This window comes from Meles meles, chromosome 3, assembly GCF_922984935.1.
Source record: "Meles meles chromosome 3, mMelMel3.1 paternal haplotype, whole genome shotgun sequence".
Taxonomy (NCBI): Eukaryota; Metazoa; Chordata; class Mammalia; order Carnivora; family Mustelidae; genus Meles; species Meles meles.
Window position 1 is genome coordinate 90,521,690 of NC_060068.1, and position 18,292 is coordinate 90,539,981.

Below are 18,292 nucleotides of genomic sequence, written 5' to 3' on the forward strand. Positions count from 1 at the left end.
TGATGATGACAGCTTTGTAATAGAGCTTGAAGTCCGGAATTGTGATGCCACCAACTTTGACTTTGTTCTTCAATATTCCTTTGGCTATTCGAGGTCTTTTCTGGTTCCATATAAATTTTAGGATTATTTGTTCCATTTCTTTGAAAAAAATGGATGGTATTTTGATAGGGATTGCATTAAATGTGTAGATTGCTTTAGGTAGCATAGACATTTTCACAATATTTATTCTTCCAATCCAGGAGCATGGAACATTTTTCCATTTTTTTGTGTCTTCCTCAATTTCTTTCATGAGTACTTTATAATTTTCTGTGTATAGATTCTTAGTCTCTTTGGTTAGGTTTATTCCTAGGTATCTTATGGTTTTGGGTACAATTGTGAATGGGATTAACTCCTTAATTTCTCTTTCTTCAGTCTTGTTGTTGGTGTACAGAAATGCAACTGATTTCTGTGCATTGATTTTATATCCTGACACTTTACTGAATTCCTGTACAAGTTCTAGCAGTTTTGGAGTGGAGTCTTTTGGGTTTTCCACATATAGTATCATATCATCTGCGAAGAGTGATAGTTTGACTTCTTCTTTACCAATTTGGATGCCTTTAATTTCTTTTTGTTGTCTGAAAGCTGAGGCTAGGACTTCTAATACTATGTTGAATAGCAGTGGTGATAATGGACATCCCTGCCGTGTTCCTGACCTTAATGGAAAAGCTTTCAGTTTTTCTCCATTGAGAATGATATTTGCGGTGGGTTTTTCATAGATGGCTTTGATAATATTGAGGTATGTGCCCTCTATCCCTACACTTTGAAGAGTTTTGGTCAGGAAGGGATGCTGTACTTTGTCAAATGCTTTTTCAGCATCTATTGAGAGTATCATATGGTTCTTGTTCTTTCTTTTATTAATGTGTTCTATCACATTGATTGATTTGCGGATGTTGAACCAACCCTGCAGCCCTGGAATAAATCCCACTTGATCGTGGTGAATAATCCTTTTAATGTACTGTTGAATCCTATTGGCTAGTATTTTGGCGAGAATTTTTGCGTCTGTGTTCATCAAGGATATTGGTCTGTAGTTCTCTTTTTTGGTGGGATCCTTGTCTGGTTTTGGGATCAAGGTGATGCTGGCCTCATAGAATGAGTTTGGAAGTTTTCCTTCCATTTCTATTTTTTGGAACAGTTTCAGGAGAATAGGAATGAGTTCTTCTTTAAATGTTTGGTAGAATTCCCCTGGGAAGCCGTCTGGCCCTGGGCTTTTGTTTGTTTGGAGATTTTTGATGACTGTTTCAATCTCTTTACTGGTTATGGGCCTGTTCAGGTTTTCTATTTCTTCCTGGTTCAGTTGTGGTAGTTTATATGTCTCTAGGAATGCATCCATTTCTTCCAGATTGGCCAATTTGTTGGCGTAGAGTTGCTCATAGTATGTTCTTATAATTGTCTGTATTTCTTTGGTGTTAGTTGTGATCTCTCCTCTTTCATTCATGATTTTATTGATTTGGGTCCTTTCTCTTTTCTTTTTGATGAGTCTGGCCAGGGGTTTATCAATCCTATTGATTCTTTCAAAGAACCAGCTCCTAGTTTCATTGATTTTTTCTATTGTTTTTTTGGTTTCTATTTCATTGATTTCTGCTCTGATCTTTATGATTTCTCTTCTCCTGCTGGGTTTAGGGTTTCTTTCTTGTTCTTTCTCCAGCTCCTTTACGCGTAGGGTTAGGTTGTGTACTTGAGACCTTTCTTGTTTCTTGAGAAAGGCTTGTACCGCTATATATTTTCCTCTCAGGACTGCCTTTGCTGTGTCCCACAGATTTTGAACTGTTGTGTTTTCATTATCATTTGTTTCCATGAATTTTTTCAATTCTTCTTTAATTTCCTGGTTGACCCATTCATTCTTTAGAAGGATGCTGTTTAGTCTCCATGTATTTGGGTTCTTTCCAGCTTTCGTCTTGTGATTGAGTTCTAGCTTCAGAGCATTGTGGTCTGAAAATATGCAGGGAATGATCCTAATCTTTTGATACCGGTTGAGACCTGATTTGTGACCCAGGATGTGATCTATTCTGGAGAAGGTTCCATGTGCACTAGAGAAGAATGTGTATTCTGTTGCTTTGGGATGAAATGTTCTGAATATATCTGTGATGTCCATCTGGTCCAGTGTGTCATTTAAGGCCTTTATTTCCTTGTTGATCTTTTGCTTGGATGATCTGTCCATTTCAGTGAGGGGAGTGTTAAAGTCCCCTACTATTATTGTATTATTATTGATGTGTTTCTTTGATTTTGTTATTAATTGGTTGATATAGTTGGCTGCTCCCACGTTAGGGGCATAGATATTTAAAATTGTTAGATCTTCTTGTTGGACAGACCCTTTGAGTAGGATATAGTGTCCTTCCTCATCTCTTATTATAGTCTTTGGCTTAAAATCTAATTGATCTGATATAAGGATTGCCACCCCAGCTTTCTTCTGATGCCCATTAGCATGGTAAATTGTTTTCCACCCCCTCACTTTAAATCTGGAGGTGTCTTCGCGTCTAAAATGAGTTTCTTGTAGGCAACATACTGATGGGTTTTGTTTTTTTATCCATTCTGATACCCTGTGTCTTTTGATTGGGGCATTTAGCCCATTAACATTCAGGGTAACTATTGAGAGATATGAATTTAGTGCCATTATTACCCTGTAAGGTGACTGTTACTGTATATTGTCTCTGTACCTTTCTGATCTACTACTTTTAGGCTCTCTCTTTGCTTAGAGGACCCCTTTCAATATTTCCTGGAGAGCTGGTTTGGTGTTTGCAAATTCTTTCAGTTTTTGTTTGTCCTGGAAGCTTTTGATCTCTCCTTCTATTTTCAATGATAGCCTAGCTGGATAGAGTATTCTTGGCTGCATGTTTTTCTCGTTGAGTGCTCTGAATATATCATGCCAGCTCTTTCTGGCCTGCCAGGTCTCTGTGGATAAGTCTGCCGCCAATCTAATATTTTTACCATTGTATGTTACTGATTTCTTTTCTCGGGCTGCTTTCAGGATTTTCTCTTTGTCACTAAGAATTGTAAATTTTACTATTAGGTGACGGGGTGTGGACCTATTCTTGTTGACTTTGAGGGGGGTTCTCTGCATCTCCTGGATTTTAATGCTTGTTCCCTTTGCCATATTAGGGAAATTCTCTCCAATGATTCTCTCCAATAGACCCTCTGCTCCCCTCTCTGTTTCTTCTTCTTCTGGAATCCCAATTATTCTAATGTTGTTTCGTCTTATGGTGTCACTTATCTCTCGAATTCTCCCCTCATGGTCCAGTAGCTGTTTGTCCCTCTTTTGCTCGGCTTCCTTATTCTCTGTCATTTGGTCTTCTATATCACTAATTCTTTCTTCTGCCTCATTGATCCTAGCAGTGAGAGCCTCCATTTTTGATTGCACCTCATTAATAGCTTTTTTGATTTCAACTTGGTTAGACTTTAGTTCTTTAATTTCTCCAGAAAGGGCTTTAATATCTCCAGAGAGGGTTTCTCTAATATCTTCCATGCCTTTTTCGAGCCCGGCTAGAATGTTCAGAATCGTCATTCTGAACTCTTGATCTGACATAGTACCAATGTCTGTGTTGATTAGGTCCCTAGCCTTCGGTACTGTCTCTTGTTCTTTTGTTTGTGGTGATTTTTTCCACCTTGTCATTTTGTCCAGATAAGAGGATATGAAGGAGCAAATAAACTACTAATAGGGTGGCAAAGACCCCGGAAAAATGCGCTGTAACCAAATCAGAAGAGACCCCAAATTGTGGGGGGGGGGGGGAAGGGGATAAAAAACAGGTTCTGAAAAAAAAGAAAAAAAAAAAAAAGAAAAAAATTTAAAAAATAAAACAAATAAAAAAATATAAAAAAGAAAGAAAAAATATATATATTTAGATGAACTAGTCAAAAAACGTTAAAAAAGAAAAGGGTAAAAGTTTTTAAAAAAATTTAGCAGAAGAAGAAAAAAGAAAAAAGAAAAAAAATTGAAAAAAGAAAAAAAAATAAAAAATTGAAAAAAGAAAAAAAAATTGAAGTAGCCGCAAGACTAAAGAATCATGGGGAGAAAGCCATGAGTTCCGTGCTTTGCTTTCTCCTCCTCTGGAATTGCTCTGCTGTCTTAGGAATTGAACCTGCTTTCTCCTTGATAGATGAGCTTCGTCCTGGCTGGATATTTTGTTGATCTTCTGGGAGAGGGGCCTGTTGTAGTGACTCTCAAGTGTCTTTGCCCGAGGCGGGATTGCACCGCCCTTACCGGCGGCCGGACTAAGTAATCGGCTCGGGTTCGCTTTTGGGAGCTTCTGTTCCCTGAACGCTTTCCGTAGAGTTCCGGAGGACGGGAATGAAAATGGCGGCCTCCCAGTCTCCGGCCCGGAGGAGCCGAGAGCCTGGGGCCCCACTCCTCAGTGCGTCCCCAGAGGACAGCACCCAATCACTCCCGTATCCCCAGCCTCTAGCCGCGCTCCGAGCTCACCCAGCCCGCGACCAGTTCAAGGTAACCCCGAGCTGAGAGTTCAGTCCTCGGCTCTGTCTTTGAAGCCGGTTTCTCCGTTCTAATACCTGCGAGCTCTCCGACACTCTGACACCCCCGATCCTTCTGTGACCTTGCGGGGCCTGGGGCCCCGCTGGCCCCGCGTGGGCTTCACCCCGGTTTAGCCCCTGGAGCAATGTCCCTCAGTGGAACAGACTTTTAAAAGTCCTGATTTTGTGCTCCGTTCCTCCGCCGCTTGCCGGGAGCCGGCCCCTCCCCCCGCGGTCTATCTTCCCGTCGTTTTAGATTCACTTCTCCGCCAGTCCTACCTTTCAGAAAGTGGTTGATTTTCTGTTTCTAGAGTTGCTGTTCTTCTTCTCTTCGCTCTCCCGTTGGATTTGTAGGTGTTTGCTATGTTTAGATAAGCTATCGAGCTGATCTCCTGTTACCTGATGTAGTCTCAGGCTGCTACTTCTCCGCCATCTTGACTCCTCCTCCCATGTTTCAGTCTTAATATTGTCTGCAGAAATCTCATTTTCTCCTTTGGATCTGTCGTCTAGTGTATCCGTGCATTCAGGATCTCCTAAGAAAAGACCACGAACTGGGTAGTTAAGGAGGCTGGGAAGTCCAAGATCAATGCACAGGCAGAATGGGTCTGTGGTCTAAATCTACTATCTACTTCCTGGTTCATTGTGTCCCTGGGGAGCTCTGTGGTTTTTCTAAGAGCAGTAATGTCACTCATGAAGCCTCCACCCAAATGGCCTAATCTTCTAATATCACCATCTTTGGGTGGGTAAGACTTTAATATGCTAATGTTGGAGAGACACATTCATGGCATTGCATTCTTCCTGACCCTTGTCTGTGCCCCATAAGGGTGACCTGTTTGGGTTGCATTGATGTGTTCCCTAGCTCTTCAGCTTCCAGTTTGCTTCAGCAAACAGAACTAGCAGATGGGAAAGAGGCAGAAAAATGAAATCCACGAACTTGCTCCTCTTGCACTCTTCATGTGGAGTTGCTATTAGGATGCCCTTAAAACATAGATGAGTTCTCTGAACTACTTCCTCAATCTACCACTTCACTCGGCCTGAAGTGTGAGTACTCTGGTCTGATAAAATTACTCTGCTGTTACTATGCCCAGTGAATTGTGTTATTCCTGTGGCTTCTGTATATACTGCACTTGCAAACACATTTGTTTATGATTCATTAAATTCTTCTTAAACTACCCAACATGGGGGTGCCTGGGTGGCTCAGTGGGTTAAAGCCTCTGCCTTTGGCTCAGGTCATGATCCCAGAGTCCTGGGATCGAACCCCGCATCGGGCTCTCTGCTCCACGGGGAGCCTGCTTCCTCCTCTCTCTCTGCCGGCCTCTCTGCCTAGTTGTGATTTCTCTCTGTCAAATAAATAAAATATTAAAAAAAAAAAAAAAACTACCCAACATGAGCATTCCATGTGTTTTCTACGAGAGCACTATTATACAGATCTTCTTACCCTAACTCTCGGCGTACTGCTTTCAAATCTCAACTTGTCTGTCAGCCAATATAGCAGTTCTATCCAGGGTTTCCTTCCTGTATAATACAGATCTTGTGGTCCTTCCTCTTTTTGGTGTTTTCTCCTAATTCTGTTATCCCTCATAACTCCAGTCCTACAACCATCTAGGTACGTGAAGGATTTGATTCTGTCTCCTGTCCTTTGAACATTACTGGACACAAGCAAACAATTAGATGGATTTGTGTCCCTAAAAGTTCATGGTCCTGTATTGCTGCTGGACTTTCAATAACTGTCCATTTATAGTTCTTGTTGTGGATATTGGAAATGCAAACATTTGTACTGCTGTGTTCTTTTTTCCCTGCTTTGAGTTGATAATCTACTTGCTAATTTAACAGAAAAATCTATCTTTGAATTAACAATTCCCTAGGCTCCTCTCTGTGTCTCTTGAAATTCTTCCTTCTTGAAGTTTTGGTGGTTGCAAGTAAGATTTTGGAAAGTAACAGAGAATCAAACCCCAAGTGGTTGAAGCAGAAGGTTATTTATGGAGTTAAATGTGAGACTTTGAAACTGAGGTGGAGGGCTGACTTAGGTGTGTAGACTTCATTATGAAGTGGACTTCATTTAACCCATCTGCTGATGCTCATGTCTCATGGGAACAATAGATTCTATTCTCCTGGTAACAATCAAGCAGAAGTTCTGGGCCTGCCTCTAGTGAGCTTCATTTGGGGGGGGAACTACCCATTCCTAAACCCATCTACCTCATCAGTTGAAATACAAATTAGTTTAAATCACTTAGTACCTGATCTCAGATCTGAAAATTGGTTCAAATACCCATAAGACTTGTGTTGGAAAATGTTAATACCCGGTTCACTTGAATGAGTTTCTAGGCTAGTGGCATAGGCGGTTTTAGGTCTAGTCAATGAAGACGAAGCAGAGTTCCCACCTCAGGAGCTAGGTGGTGGGGGTACTATTTACACAGGTTCTGACCTGGACACTGAGGAACACATTTCAGATTTCCCAGACTAGCACAGTTGGATAGGATAGGGTCATTCTCAGTACCTAACCTGAACCTCTAATTTTGCTTAGCTAAACTGTCCTAAAGTTTTCCTCAGCCATATATAACCGCAAGGAGTAACATGAACATTTCCTGAAGAAAAACAAATCTAATAATATTGTATCCAAGGTACTTTCTAGATAAAGTGTTCCACAGTTTAATGATTTCACTGATGGAAATTGCACCAAAAGAAATTGTACTGTATGATATTATTAAGCTATTTATTTCCTTTAGTACTTCTTGTTCCAACCTAATCAGTAAGACAAGATAAAACATGGTTATTAGAGTTAGGCCAACAAAGAATCTAGCTTTTCTGGGGCTGTCGAGTTAGACTCCATTTACTGTGCAGCGTCGCTGAAAATTCAATCAGAAGTCAGATGGGTCTTGATGGTTTGTTTCATTCTTTCTTATAAGATCATACATTAAGATTGGCAAAGAGAACATAGGTAAGCTGTGTCAGAACTCCTGGGCTTTTGTGCGGTATGCCACAGACATTTTCAAGGGAATCATGGAGTTCTTAAATTCATGTGTAAGTACTAAACAAACAAAGACCTTGTGCTTCATCAGATGTCAAACATTTAATAAATGTTTCTAGTATAGTGAAGGGTTTCTGAGCTACTGTGTATGCTTTTGCCTCTTAGATACCCAGATACTTTCTTAGTAGAGAGAAACTTAATTACAAGAACTGTATTATAATTAAGTTTTCCATCTAATTCTGAGTCAGTTACCTAATTTCCCATTTACTTAGGTTTTTGGCTCGGTTTACAGTATGCAGATGAAGAAAGAGAAAGTGAAATCCTTAATGATACAATTTACCTTTTCCTCCAAAGCTTCATTAGAGGGGAGCAAAGTTTTAAGAAATGGCCAGATTGTGTATTTTTCCCCTCACTCGGGTACATCATAGTTACACATATTTTTAAGTACAAAAATAGGGTGAAGAAAAGATGACCAAGGACCAAATCTTGACTTTGAGTGTTGGCATGACCACTTATTGTGAAATCCTGAAGAATTTTACCTTTCTGGAGTTGAGTTTCCTGACTAATGAATAGTTAATTCTCTGGTTTATTATATATGGATGATAAAGTAAAATAATCATGTGCAATACATTAAATAATTTGTGGTGGTCAGAGTAAGATTTTATTCTAGTCTGAGATCATTTCTTTTTCTTCCAGATGACGTTTCCAATATAAGGAAGTAAATCAATTGTGCAGTTAATGTTTTATGGATTCGAATGCTCGGGAGGGTGGGGGGGAAGAAAAGCTGTTTTGAAAATACCTTTATTCCAGGACAGTTTGTTCCTTCTTTAACAAAGAGATTATTTTTTTTTTTAATTGTAACAATACAGCTTAGCTTCCAGTTTGCAAATGACTTACCTCATTTTGATAACACTTTTGCGGCCAAGTGAGAAATAGGGATCTGAATTAACATTCCGTATTCGCTCACAACACAAACTGTGTGAACTATTTCCTAGTGTAAGTCTTCAGGGTCATTCTTGGCAACTGGCATTATTCAGGTAATGAGACAAGAAAACTATGTTTAAATACTGGAAAAAATGTAAGCTTGACACCCTTGCTTCTTACCTTCTCGGAAATCCTAATCACCTCAGAGAGATGCTTTCGTTTACATATTTTAAAGAGAGCTCCATTTGTGGGCCGTCCCGATGGAAATGTTGATTACCTACATTCTTGGAGTGAACAGATTGTTCTGTGATAAGAGAAAATTGAGCCCTCTTTTTCCAAGCAAAAGGTGAATTTGATTTGACAGATTGTTACTTGACAGATCTTGCTGCAGTTGTCCCCTCGGCAGAGATGATTTGAGTCAGTTAACACGGAAGCAGCCGGCTTGGCTTCCAAGCCTGGCAGCTACTGCTGCTAACACCTATATACCTACCTCTGTTCTAAATCTTACAGAGACCCTGTTCCCTTGTCCGCAGACTGCTTTTATTCTACGAAGCGTTTTTATGAATGTGTATTTATTACTACAGTAGTGATCATGGAGAGGATTGGTTTGGAACTGGGCCTCCCCACATTCCAGCTGTGCAACTTGGCCTTTGGGCAAGTGTCTCCTATTCCCTGTGCTCATAACTGTTCTCCAGCTTCACACTTCACGAAGCAGTAAGAACCTTAAGACTTTCTGTGAGGAATAGATTAAATATGTGCAAAACACCTGACAGAATTATTGGTGCTACAGGCAAATATTAAATTAGGTGTAGTCTATATCTCTCCAGCTACTGGGTGTAGAGTGGGATAGAGTATGGGGTTGTACCATAAAAGTGAGAGAGCAAAGTATTGGGGGAAGGGAAGGGTTTTCATCACCATAAAGTTTATGAGACTGGGAAAATTTTGGATCTTCGCTGATCTCTTGGAATGCCCTCAAATTCATTCATTTAACATACAAATAGAGAGCACCTCTTTATTTTTTTTTAAAGATTTTTTAAATTTTTATTTATTTGACAGACAGAGATCACAGATAGGCAGAGAGGCAGCCAGAGAGAGAGGAAGGGAAGCAGGCTCCCTGCTGAGCAGAGAGCCCGATGCAATGCCGATGCCCGGCTCAATCCCAGGACCCTGGGATCATGACCTGAGCCGAAGGCAGAGGCTTTAACCCACTGAGCCACCCAGGCACCCCTAGAGAGCACTTCTTAAAAAAGATTTTATTTATTTGAAAGAGCACGAGCACAAGCAGGCAGAGAGGCAGAGGGAGAGGGGGAAGGCTCTACGTTAGACTGCTCTCCCTAGAACTTTCTGAATGTGTTTTAGCTTCAGTGAGAAAGCCTATGTCAAATACAAACACTGTTTCAGGGACTGTATAATGCTCCAATAAAAGCCATTGCTTTTTGGGCAGGTCTATGTAACAGAACAGGAATTGTTTTAATTCCATCTCTAACAGTGAGGGTTCTTAGAAGAAACAGAACAGTAGGATCCTTTCCCTCTTTCACCTTAGTTATCTGTAGAGAAAAAACTCAGTATCTCTATCAAGGTATTTACACATATCTATACACATCAATACAAAGTATCTCTCTGTTTAGGTAGTTCTTGATAATAATTACTGGTGTTAATTACTGAGGTCAACTACTATTATCAATTAATATTAACTATCATGACTAAGATGGTGGGTGCTAGCAAGTGTGAAATTTAAAGGAATGGCCAACCAGCAGGCTAGAAATTCAGAAAGAGGTGATCCTATAGTCTTGAGATGGAAACCTGAAGATAGAAGAGTAGGATGGGAAGTTCAGTAACATTTTTCTGTTGTCGTGGTGGGGCAACATTGCTTTTTCTTTAAGAAATCTCAATCTTTACCCTTCAGGTGTTCAAGTGTTATCATGAGACCCTCCAATATTATAGAAGGTAATCTGATTTAAAGGGAACAGATTATAGATGTTGAGGATGTCCGCGGTTAGCTTCACAGCAACATCTAGACTTGTATTTTACCAAACAGTGAGGTGTGATAGCTTAGGCAGGTAGACATAGAAAGTCATCATACTGGGGAAGTGTGTGTGTGTGTGCGCGCATGCGCGTGCCTGCATGCACGTGCATTAGGGTCACCAGTACTTGGCTAAGTGTTGTAGTCTGCTGTGTTAAGTTATTCAAGATAGCTTGAACACATTCCACAGTCAGGTGAGATTGTTAGGGGAAGGGGACTCAAAGGAAAAAGCACAATGCTTGGTGCTAGAATTCATGGGGCTGATAGTCTATAGTTGTTAATTGGATAAGGAGGGCAAAGGGGAAAATGGGGAGGTGAAGCCTGGAAAAGCTTCCTTTGATTCTTTCAAAGGTGCTTCTGGAATTTCGTTATCTTTACCTCAGCTCAAACCAGATCCCCTTCCAGGATTGAACACTCCTCCCACAAATGTGTCTTTATTCCTGTCAAGTGAAGGCATTTCCCTCAAGCAAGCACACTGAGCTCCACAATTATGCCAGAATGATGGTTACACCCCCCTTGGCAACTGCTGTGGCTGCTTCATTCCCAGGAAATCGTTTGCTGACATGAACCACGTCTGAGCTGTAGCTCGTCCTTTGGAGGGAAGTACGTGGGAATTAGTTGCTCTCCATTTCTAACTAACATCTTGAGACATCCTTCACAAGGGGATCATTCCAGTACTGTCATTTTGAAATTAGAGCCTAATGGACTGCCATCTGTAACCTGTTAGGAGTCTCCTGACCATATGCTGAATGGACTCATGGCCTTCTCTCTGGGGATACATGTTCTTGAAAGAAATAAAGTACTGGCCATCCAAGCCCTACAACAAAAATGTTGTGAGATACTAGGTGGTATTGGTGGCTGCTAGCATCTCAGATAGAGTAGTTAGAATGATCATCTGTCCCATTACAGGTTCATTTGGGGCCAGTGTATAGTGCCTTAATTTTCTTAGTCATTTTTTTCATAGGCAGAATACTGTAGGAGACCAGAAGCCTGTGCATACATTTACAGGTTTTTCCAAAACAAAAGCCTGTATCTGTAGGATAAAGAATAGAGTTCAGACAATGGTATGTGGACATTGTTCTGCCTATGTGAACTTCTCTCTGCAAAGACGTAAGGAAAATAATGCAACTGATAATTGAGAGTGAGAATTCCCATTGAAATGCTTCATCTTCAAAGTGATCCCTCCTCCTCCCTTGAGGACAGACAGGTGTCTCTGGGGTAGTTGCATGGACTAGCTTTGGAATAGGATACTTTGAAGGGCCCACAGTAAAATCATCCTCTCCCTGCAGAGGTGCAGCTGTGGTCTTATTAGGGATGAGAAGCCACTGATGGGGTGCCAGGGTCCTGCCCCTCATGAGACATGGTGCTGTGGCCTGACAGGATGGAGGGCCACTGCCTGCCCACATGCTCTCCAAGGGTGGGGTCATGGTAATAGCTTTGGAGGCAGATTGAAAATGGCTTTTGTGAACACTTCCTGGGACCATCAAATAGCCTTACCACGTCATCTTGAAATGGGATCAAGTTCAGAGGTGATGAAAATGAAGTCCAGGTTCTGTTTCAAACTATGGCCTATACACAAGGGTTCTGGTGGAGTTCCAGCAGAGGGCTTGAATCAAAGTGTTTGTACTTACTTGCTTGATTTTATTTATTTATTTTTTGGTCCTCCTTCTTGAGGAACTTGGGGGGAAGAGAGCTGCTCCAGGGAGGCAGGTGGGGGCTATGTCCTGACTGGGCACAGCTCCCCACCTGTGCAAAGTGCCTTGCAGTGAACTGTGTGGCTAAAAACTCTGACGACCATTTAAAAATAAATCATTAGGCCATTGGAGTCTTGACTTTGTTTAAAACTTGAAGGGTAAAAAAGCAACAAAAGAACATTTGTTTATTGGCAGATCTGTTATCTTTGAGACACAGGCAAATGTGCTTTCTTGGGCCTACCCCATCTTCTCAGTACAGTGACTTATTCTGACATTATCAGACTAATCAGGGATCTGATCAACAAATGTTATTAACTCTACCCTCTGGGAGAGACAGCTTGATAGAGAGTATCAGGGCTTTGTCTCACGGGGCCGGGCTTGTACCATCTCACTGAGTTCTTGACTAATACACCTGTACTTGGACAGAGCTGATGCTGAAGTTTAGAAGGGAAAACCTCGATTCTTGGAAGATTGATTTCCTGGGGGTGATTGAGTAGGACCTCAGTTAACTTTACGAGTGCTGTAGCTATATGACAGTGGTCATTTCAGGGCCCCATATCCATAGCATATAGCTAAGTGACATGAGTGGTCATGACATGACAAGAGAAAAGAGGGAGGAATTTTCAATACTGGGTTTTAAGTTTTCTGTACTGCTTGTCAGGCAGTATGGGGTTACTTGAAAGTGAACTTAGTTTAAAATGTGATGCCAAAACAATGAACACTGTCATGCTGTAAATAAACAAAAAAAAATTTAAAAAAATTTAAAAAGTGCATTTAAATTCTAAGGTAGCCATTTTAAATAGTTTTTTTTTTAAGATTTTATTTATTTATTCGACAGAGAGAGATCACAAGTAGATAGAGAGGCAGGCAGAGAGAGAGAGAGAGAAGGAAGCAGGCTCCCTGTCGAGCAGAGAGCCTGATGCGGGACTCGATCCCAGGACCCTGAGATCATGACCTGAGCCGAAGGCAGCGGCTTAACCCACTGAGCCACCCAGGCGCCCCCCATTTTAAATAGTTTAATTTGTGTATCAAGACAGGAGGGAAAATTGGATCACATAAAATTCTCAATTAAAACCAAAGAAGGTAAAAAAGGCAGAAAATAAAAGATGAAAATAAACGATTTGCTGACAGGAGATGCAGGCATAGGGGACGATTCAGACTTCACTTCAGGTAAGTGGGCTGAACTTTGAGGGCTTCTCTGGGTGATAACCTAAATACTAATATGTGCATGAGTGTGAATTCCCACATGAAAGGCCTTATTTTTCTTGGTTTACTTTCTTTTATAGAAGAGTCCTCTTTTTTTCTCTCAGGGCTAACCCCTAATTTCATGGGCTGACTCAAACATACAGGTGTTTAAGTCTGGTTTCCCATTCTATTCCTCACCCTCTGTGCTGGCTCCTAGATTTCCAAGAAGTAGTGTTTCTGATTCCCAAATAGAAGTAAGATAGAGAATTGGGTTTGAGGATGCATGAAACATTAGCCCCTATACCAACAAGTTACTTTTACTCTGTTAGGTTCAAAGGATCTCTCCAGCCAGATGTACCAGAGGTCAGGAGACTTCTCTTTTCACCTCCGCTTTCCTCAGAGAGGAGGATTCTGGGAGTAAACTTTGAAGCACCAGAGCATGCCGGGCTCTTCCACCATTTTAAGCCTCCCCATGTGTGTTTTAGGCTGCTGTTTGCTCTACTCCCTTCATCATGCCCCATGACTGCTGCGTTCCATCCTCTAGAATTTTACTGTCATTACTTAACTTCTGTAGACTCAACTCCCCCGAACTTTGTTTCGTATCTAGAACTGGCCCTTTTGTTCCTCTCATTTCAATTGTTCTTGAGAGATTTGAAGCTCCGTGTGGAGAGGAAACTTGTCTGTTTTGTTCAGATATATACCCAGAAACTAATACAGTTATAGTCACATAAAATGCTCTCCACAGGGGTCCCTGGGTGGCTTAGTCAGTTAAGCATCTGCCTTCGACTCCGGTCATGATCTCAGGGTCTTGAGATCGAGTCCTACATCGGGCTCCAGCACCCTAGTTCTAGGGATCTAAGAGAACATAAATGGTAATCATCAAGCATTTTAACATATAGTGCACAATGGAAAGAACCAATACAAGTAACTGGATCATCCCGTCTCATTGTAATCCAAATTTATTCGGGGCATCTGTCTTATACTGACAATGTGCTTTATTCTAATAGAACTCATTTCTTAACATTAAAATCATCAGTGCTAAGCATTTTCACTCTATATAGTTAGAATAAAATCAGTCACTACATTTTTAAAATATGACAGAGGTTTGTCTTCTGAAATAATGTACTAGACTTAAGACTGTATTAATGTTATAAGCCATTTATTTTCCAGACAAGGAGTGCAATTTTAGAGGTTACTTTTGCCAGCTTACATGCCCAGAATGCTCTATGATAGGGCTTTGGAGTTCTATCTTCGGCATTTTTTAGATGCTTCTATTAGGAAAAAAAAATTAGCATAGAAATTGAGGGTATGATTTTAAGTAATGCATTGCCAATTATTGGCATTGTGAATATGGGGCCGATTATTTTACTTCTCTATCATTTTCTTTCCTATAAAATGAGGATTAACTCAGTGCCTCAGGGATGACTGAGTCAAATGAAATCAACGTCAGTCACTGAACTCTGGTCCGACCAAGGAAATAGCCAATAAATACTAACTTCCTATTGGACCAGTGGATGTTTATTTAGCGCCCGCTGTGTACTAGACAATGAAGCAAGCCTTCTGCACTTCTTCCTCGTCGTAGTAACTTTGAGCTTTTTAACACTTACTTCCCTTTTACTGATGACAATATCAACACACGTGGAGGTTAAGTGACTTTGCAGAGTCATACAACTCGTTAGCATGAAGGGGAATGTCCTTTCCAGCAGTGCCGGCTGCTCACATCAAGGTAATGCCTGACTTGTTCAATTTCTGAAAACCCAACACAAACCTATGATCCTTGTGGACCCTCCGTTTATCTTCACTTAATAATGTATGTTATTTAAGCTTCAGGCTGGGCCAACTACTCTTACAAAGCAAACTGCAGAGATGAGGCCTGCCGTTCTCCACACTCCAGCCCTGCCTCCTGTCTGTCCTGAACAGAGAAGGCAGAGATGTCACATGGTCAGAGAACTGGTGTCCATCTTTTCTACCTCAGATTTTCCATTTTTATTTAGAAGCTGTGGAAATAAGGGCTGTTGGTTACATTCAAAGGGAGATTTTTTTCTAAGGGAACAATGAATCTTAGCATCTGTACCCTTTGAATAAAGGAGTCGGTGTCAAAGCCACTTTTTCTCTTGATAAGAGTGTGTTCTGTTCAACCTATGACCTATGTGAACTGCAACTGATAGTTTTCTTATCTATAAAATTGACAAAATGTACCTTTATTGTTTGGAGATTATCTTAAGGGTCAAATGAAAACAATTTTGTTTGGAAACTCCTAAGTGCTCTAGTTATAAGGTGGTATCATCACAGTGAGTATTTATGCAAAGCAACGTTAAATCAAAACTAGAAACCTTCCAGATCATGATACCTAAACCACCTTCTGCCTCTAACTTTTTCACAAAGTCTCGAAGAGGCAAAATACAAAGCCTGTTAGTGTAGAACCGGCACTAGAGTACAGGATTCCATGAAAGCTGATGAATGCTACTAATTTAAATATTTAGTAGGGTTAACTTCTTTTTGAAATATGTCAAGAAAATAATGTAAAATTAACGTGCCTTTTAAAAAAATACACTACAATGGTATCACACTCCTCCAGTAGTTACAGAAAGCAGATTACATTTTTTTAAAAATTTATTTATTTATTTGAGAGCTAGAGAGCACAAGCAGGGAGAGCAGCAGAGGGAGAGGGAGAAGCAGGTTTCCTGTTGAGCAGGGACCCCAATGTAGGGCTTGATCCCAGAACCCTGGAATCATGACCTGAGGTGAAGGCAGATGCTTAACCAACTGAACCACCCAAGAGCCCCTGGACTATAATTTTTTTTTTTTTTTTTTTTTTTTTTTTTTTTTTACAGATAGAGATCACAAGTAGACAGAAAGGCAAGGCAGAGAGAAGGGGGGAAGCAGGCTTCCTGCTGAGCAGAGAGCCTGATGCAGGGCTTGATCCCAGGATCCTGGGATCATGACATGAGCTGAAGGCAGAGGCTTTAATCCACTGAGCCACCCAGGTGTCCCTGGGCTACATATTCTTACTGTGGTCACCATTCTTTAACAAGGAGGTCCTTTTGTGGAAAACAAAAACAAAACAACACCAGAAACTACCAAGAAAATGATGTTTAACCAAGTAAAGAGAAGGGGCGCTTGGGTGACTCAGTTAAGGGTCTGACTCTTGATTTTGGCTCTGGTCATGATCTCAGGATCCTGGGATGGAGCCCCGTGTTTGTCTCTGTGCTCAGTGGGAAGTCTGCTTGAGATTCTCTCTCTCAATCACCCTCTGCTCCCCCCACCCCATGCTCACTCTCTCTAAAATAAATAAATGTTAAGAAAAAGTTAAGGGGGGGGCCATGGATGAACTTGGGAAAACAGGGCAATGCAGAACTAGAAGGGCACTTGCTGTTCCTATGCTTTTTAACACTATGAAAGGAACAGTCATTCCCAGGGTCAGGAAATATTTCAGAGATCACTGCTATTCAGTATTTCAGCAAGTGGCACAGATGATAATTACAAGTATTATGGTTCTCAGTTATCATAAATGAAAAAGTCCATTCAGTTACACAAAGAGCACCAAGGAAGCCAATGAAGTTGAGACCAAAATAGTGCTTTTCAAATACCTCCAAGCTTGTTCTTTCCTGAAAACTTACATCAAAATTACACGAAAAGCTTAAGTTTAAAGTAGTAGATCAAAAATGCACAAGTGGACTTGCTTCATCTCGTATCTGATCATAAGGAGTGTGGGCAAGAAGGAAAGGTATCAGTTTGCAGGACTTGTTTCTGTGTATCGGGCAGTGAGAACTAAAACTGCCATCACCTGCTCATCCTTGTAAATTTCAAAGCTTAGGTTATGAGCTCTCCTCAGAACTGATTAGGTTTTAAGATAATCTTGGCGGCACAAGTGGGAACAATGCCATCAGTGGAAGCACTCAGTCCTATTCCACGCACTATTCGAAGCATGCACGTGACATATCTGCAACATCTGGACATTCTTCCTCCTTTGTCATCAATTAATGGTAATCTAGTGTCTTTTATAGGCTCACCTCTGTATTAAGCACTGGGTGGAATAAAAGCCATGATAGAGGACCTGTCTCTCAGACACTTGATAACCGCATAGGATGATGACAAAACAGCAGTGAACCATGCAAGACACAATACACTAAAAATGTGAAGGAATGTATTCAGAACCACTATGGGGTTTCCTGGGTGGCTCAGTGGGTTAAAGCCTCTGCCTTAGGCTCAGGTCATGATCCCGGGGTCCTGGAATCGAGCCCCGCATCGGGCTCCCTGCTCAGCGAAAGCGAAAGCCTGCTTCCCCCGCTCTCTCTCTGCCTATCTCTCTGCCAGCTTGTGATCTCTGTCTGTCAAATAAATAAAAATCTTAAAAAAAAAAAAAAAGAACCACAATATGGGTGTTCTGAAGAGACCAAAATCTGTAACGCCTGGAGAAGTCAAAGAAGGAAAGGGATAGAAGTCAGTCAGTTGGATCTACATAAAAGAACAGTGTATCAAAAAAGAAATGAAGATAAAATACAGTAGTTTCTTGGGACGTCTGGGTGGCTTAATTGGTTAAGCGGCTGCCTTCGGCCCAGTTCATGATCTCAGCATCCTGGCTTCGAGTCCCACATCGGGCTCCATGCTCAGTAGGGAGCTTGGTTTTCCCTCTGCCTCTGCCTGCCATTCTGTCTGCCTGTGCTCACGCGCTCTCTCTCTCTCTCTCTGACAAATAAATAAAATTTTTTTAAAAATATGGTAATTTTTTATCCCCAATTGATATAAAAGTGAACTGCTTAATATAAAGGACCTCCAACCTACAAAGATTCAACTTTATGATGGTCCTAAAGCAATATACATTTCATAGAAATCATATCTCGAACTTCGGATTGTGATTTTTTTACCCCCCTCAAGCTAGCCATAGGCAGTATGGTCCTCTCTCACGATGCGGGGCAGACACCTCATCATGATGGTGAACGACTGACTTGCTTGTAACATTTCTGTACCCGTATGACCATTCACAGTGTTTTTCAC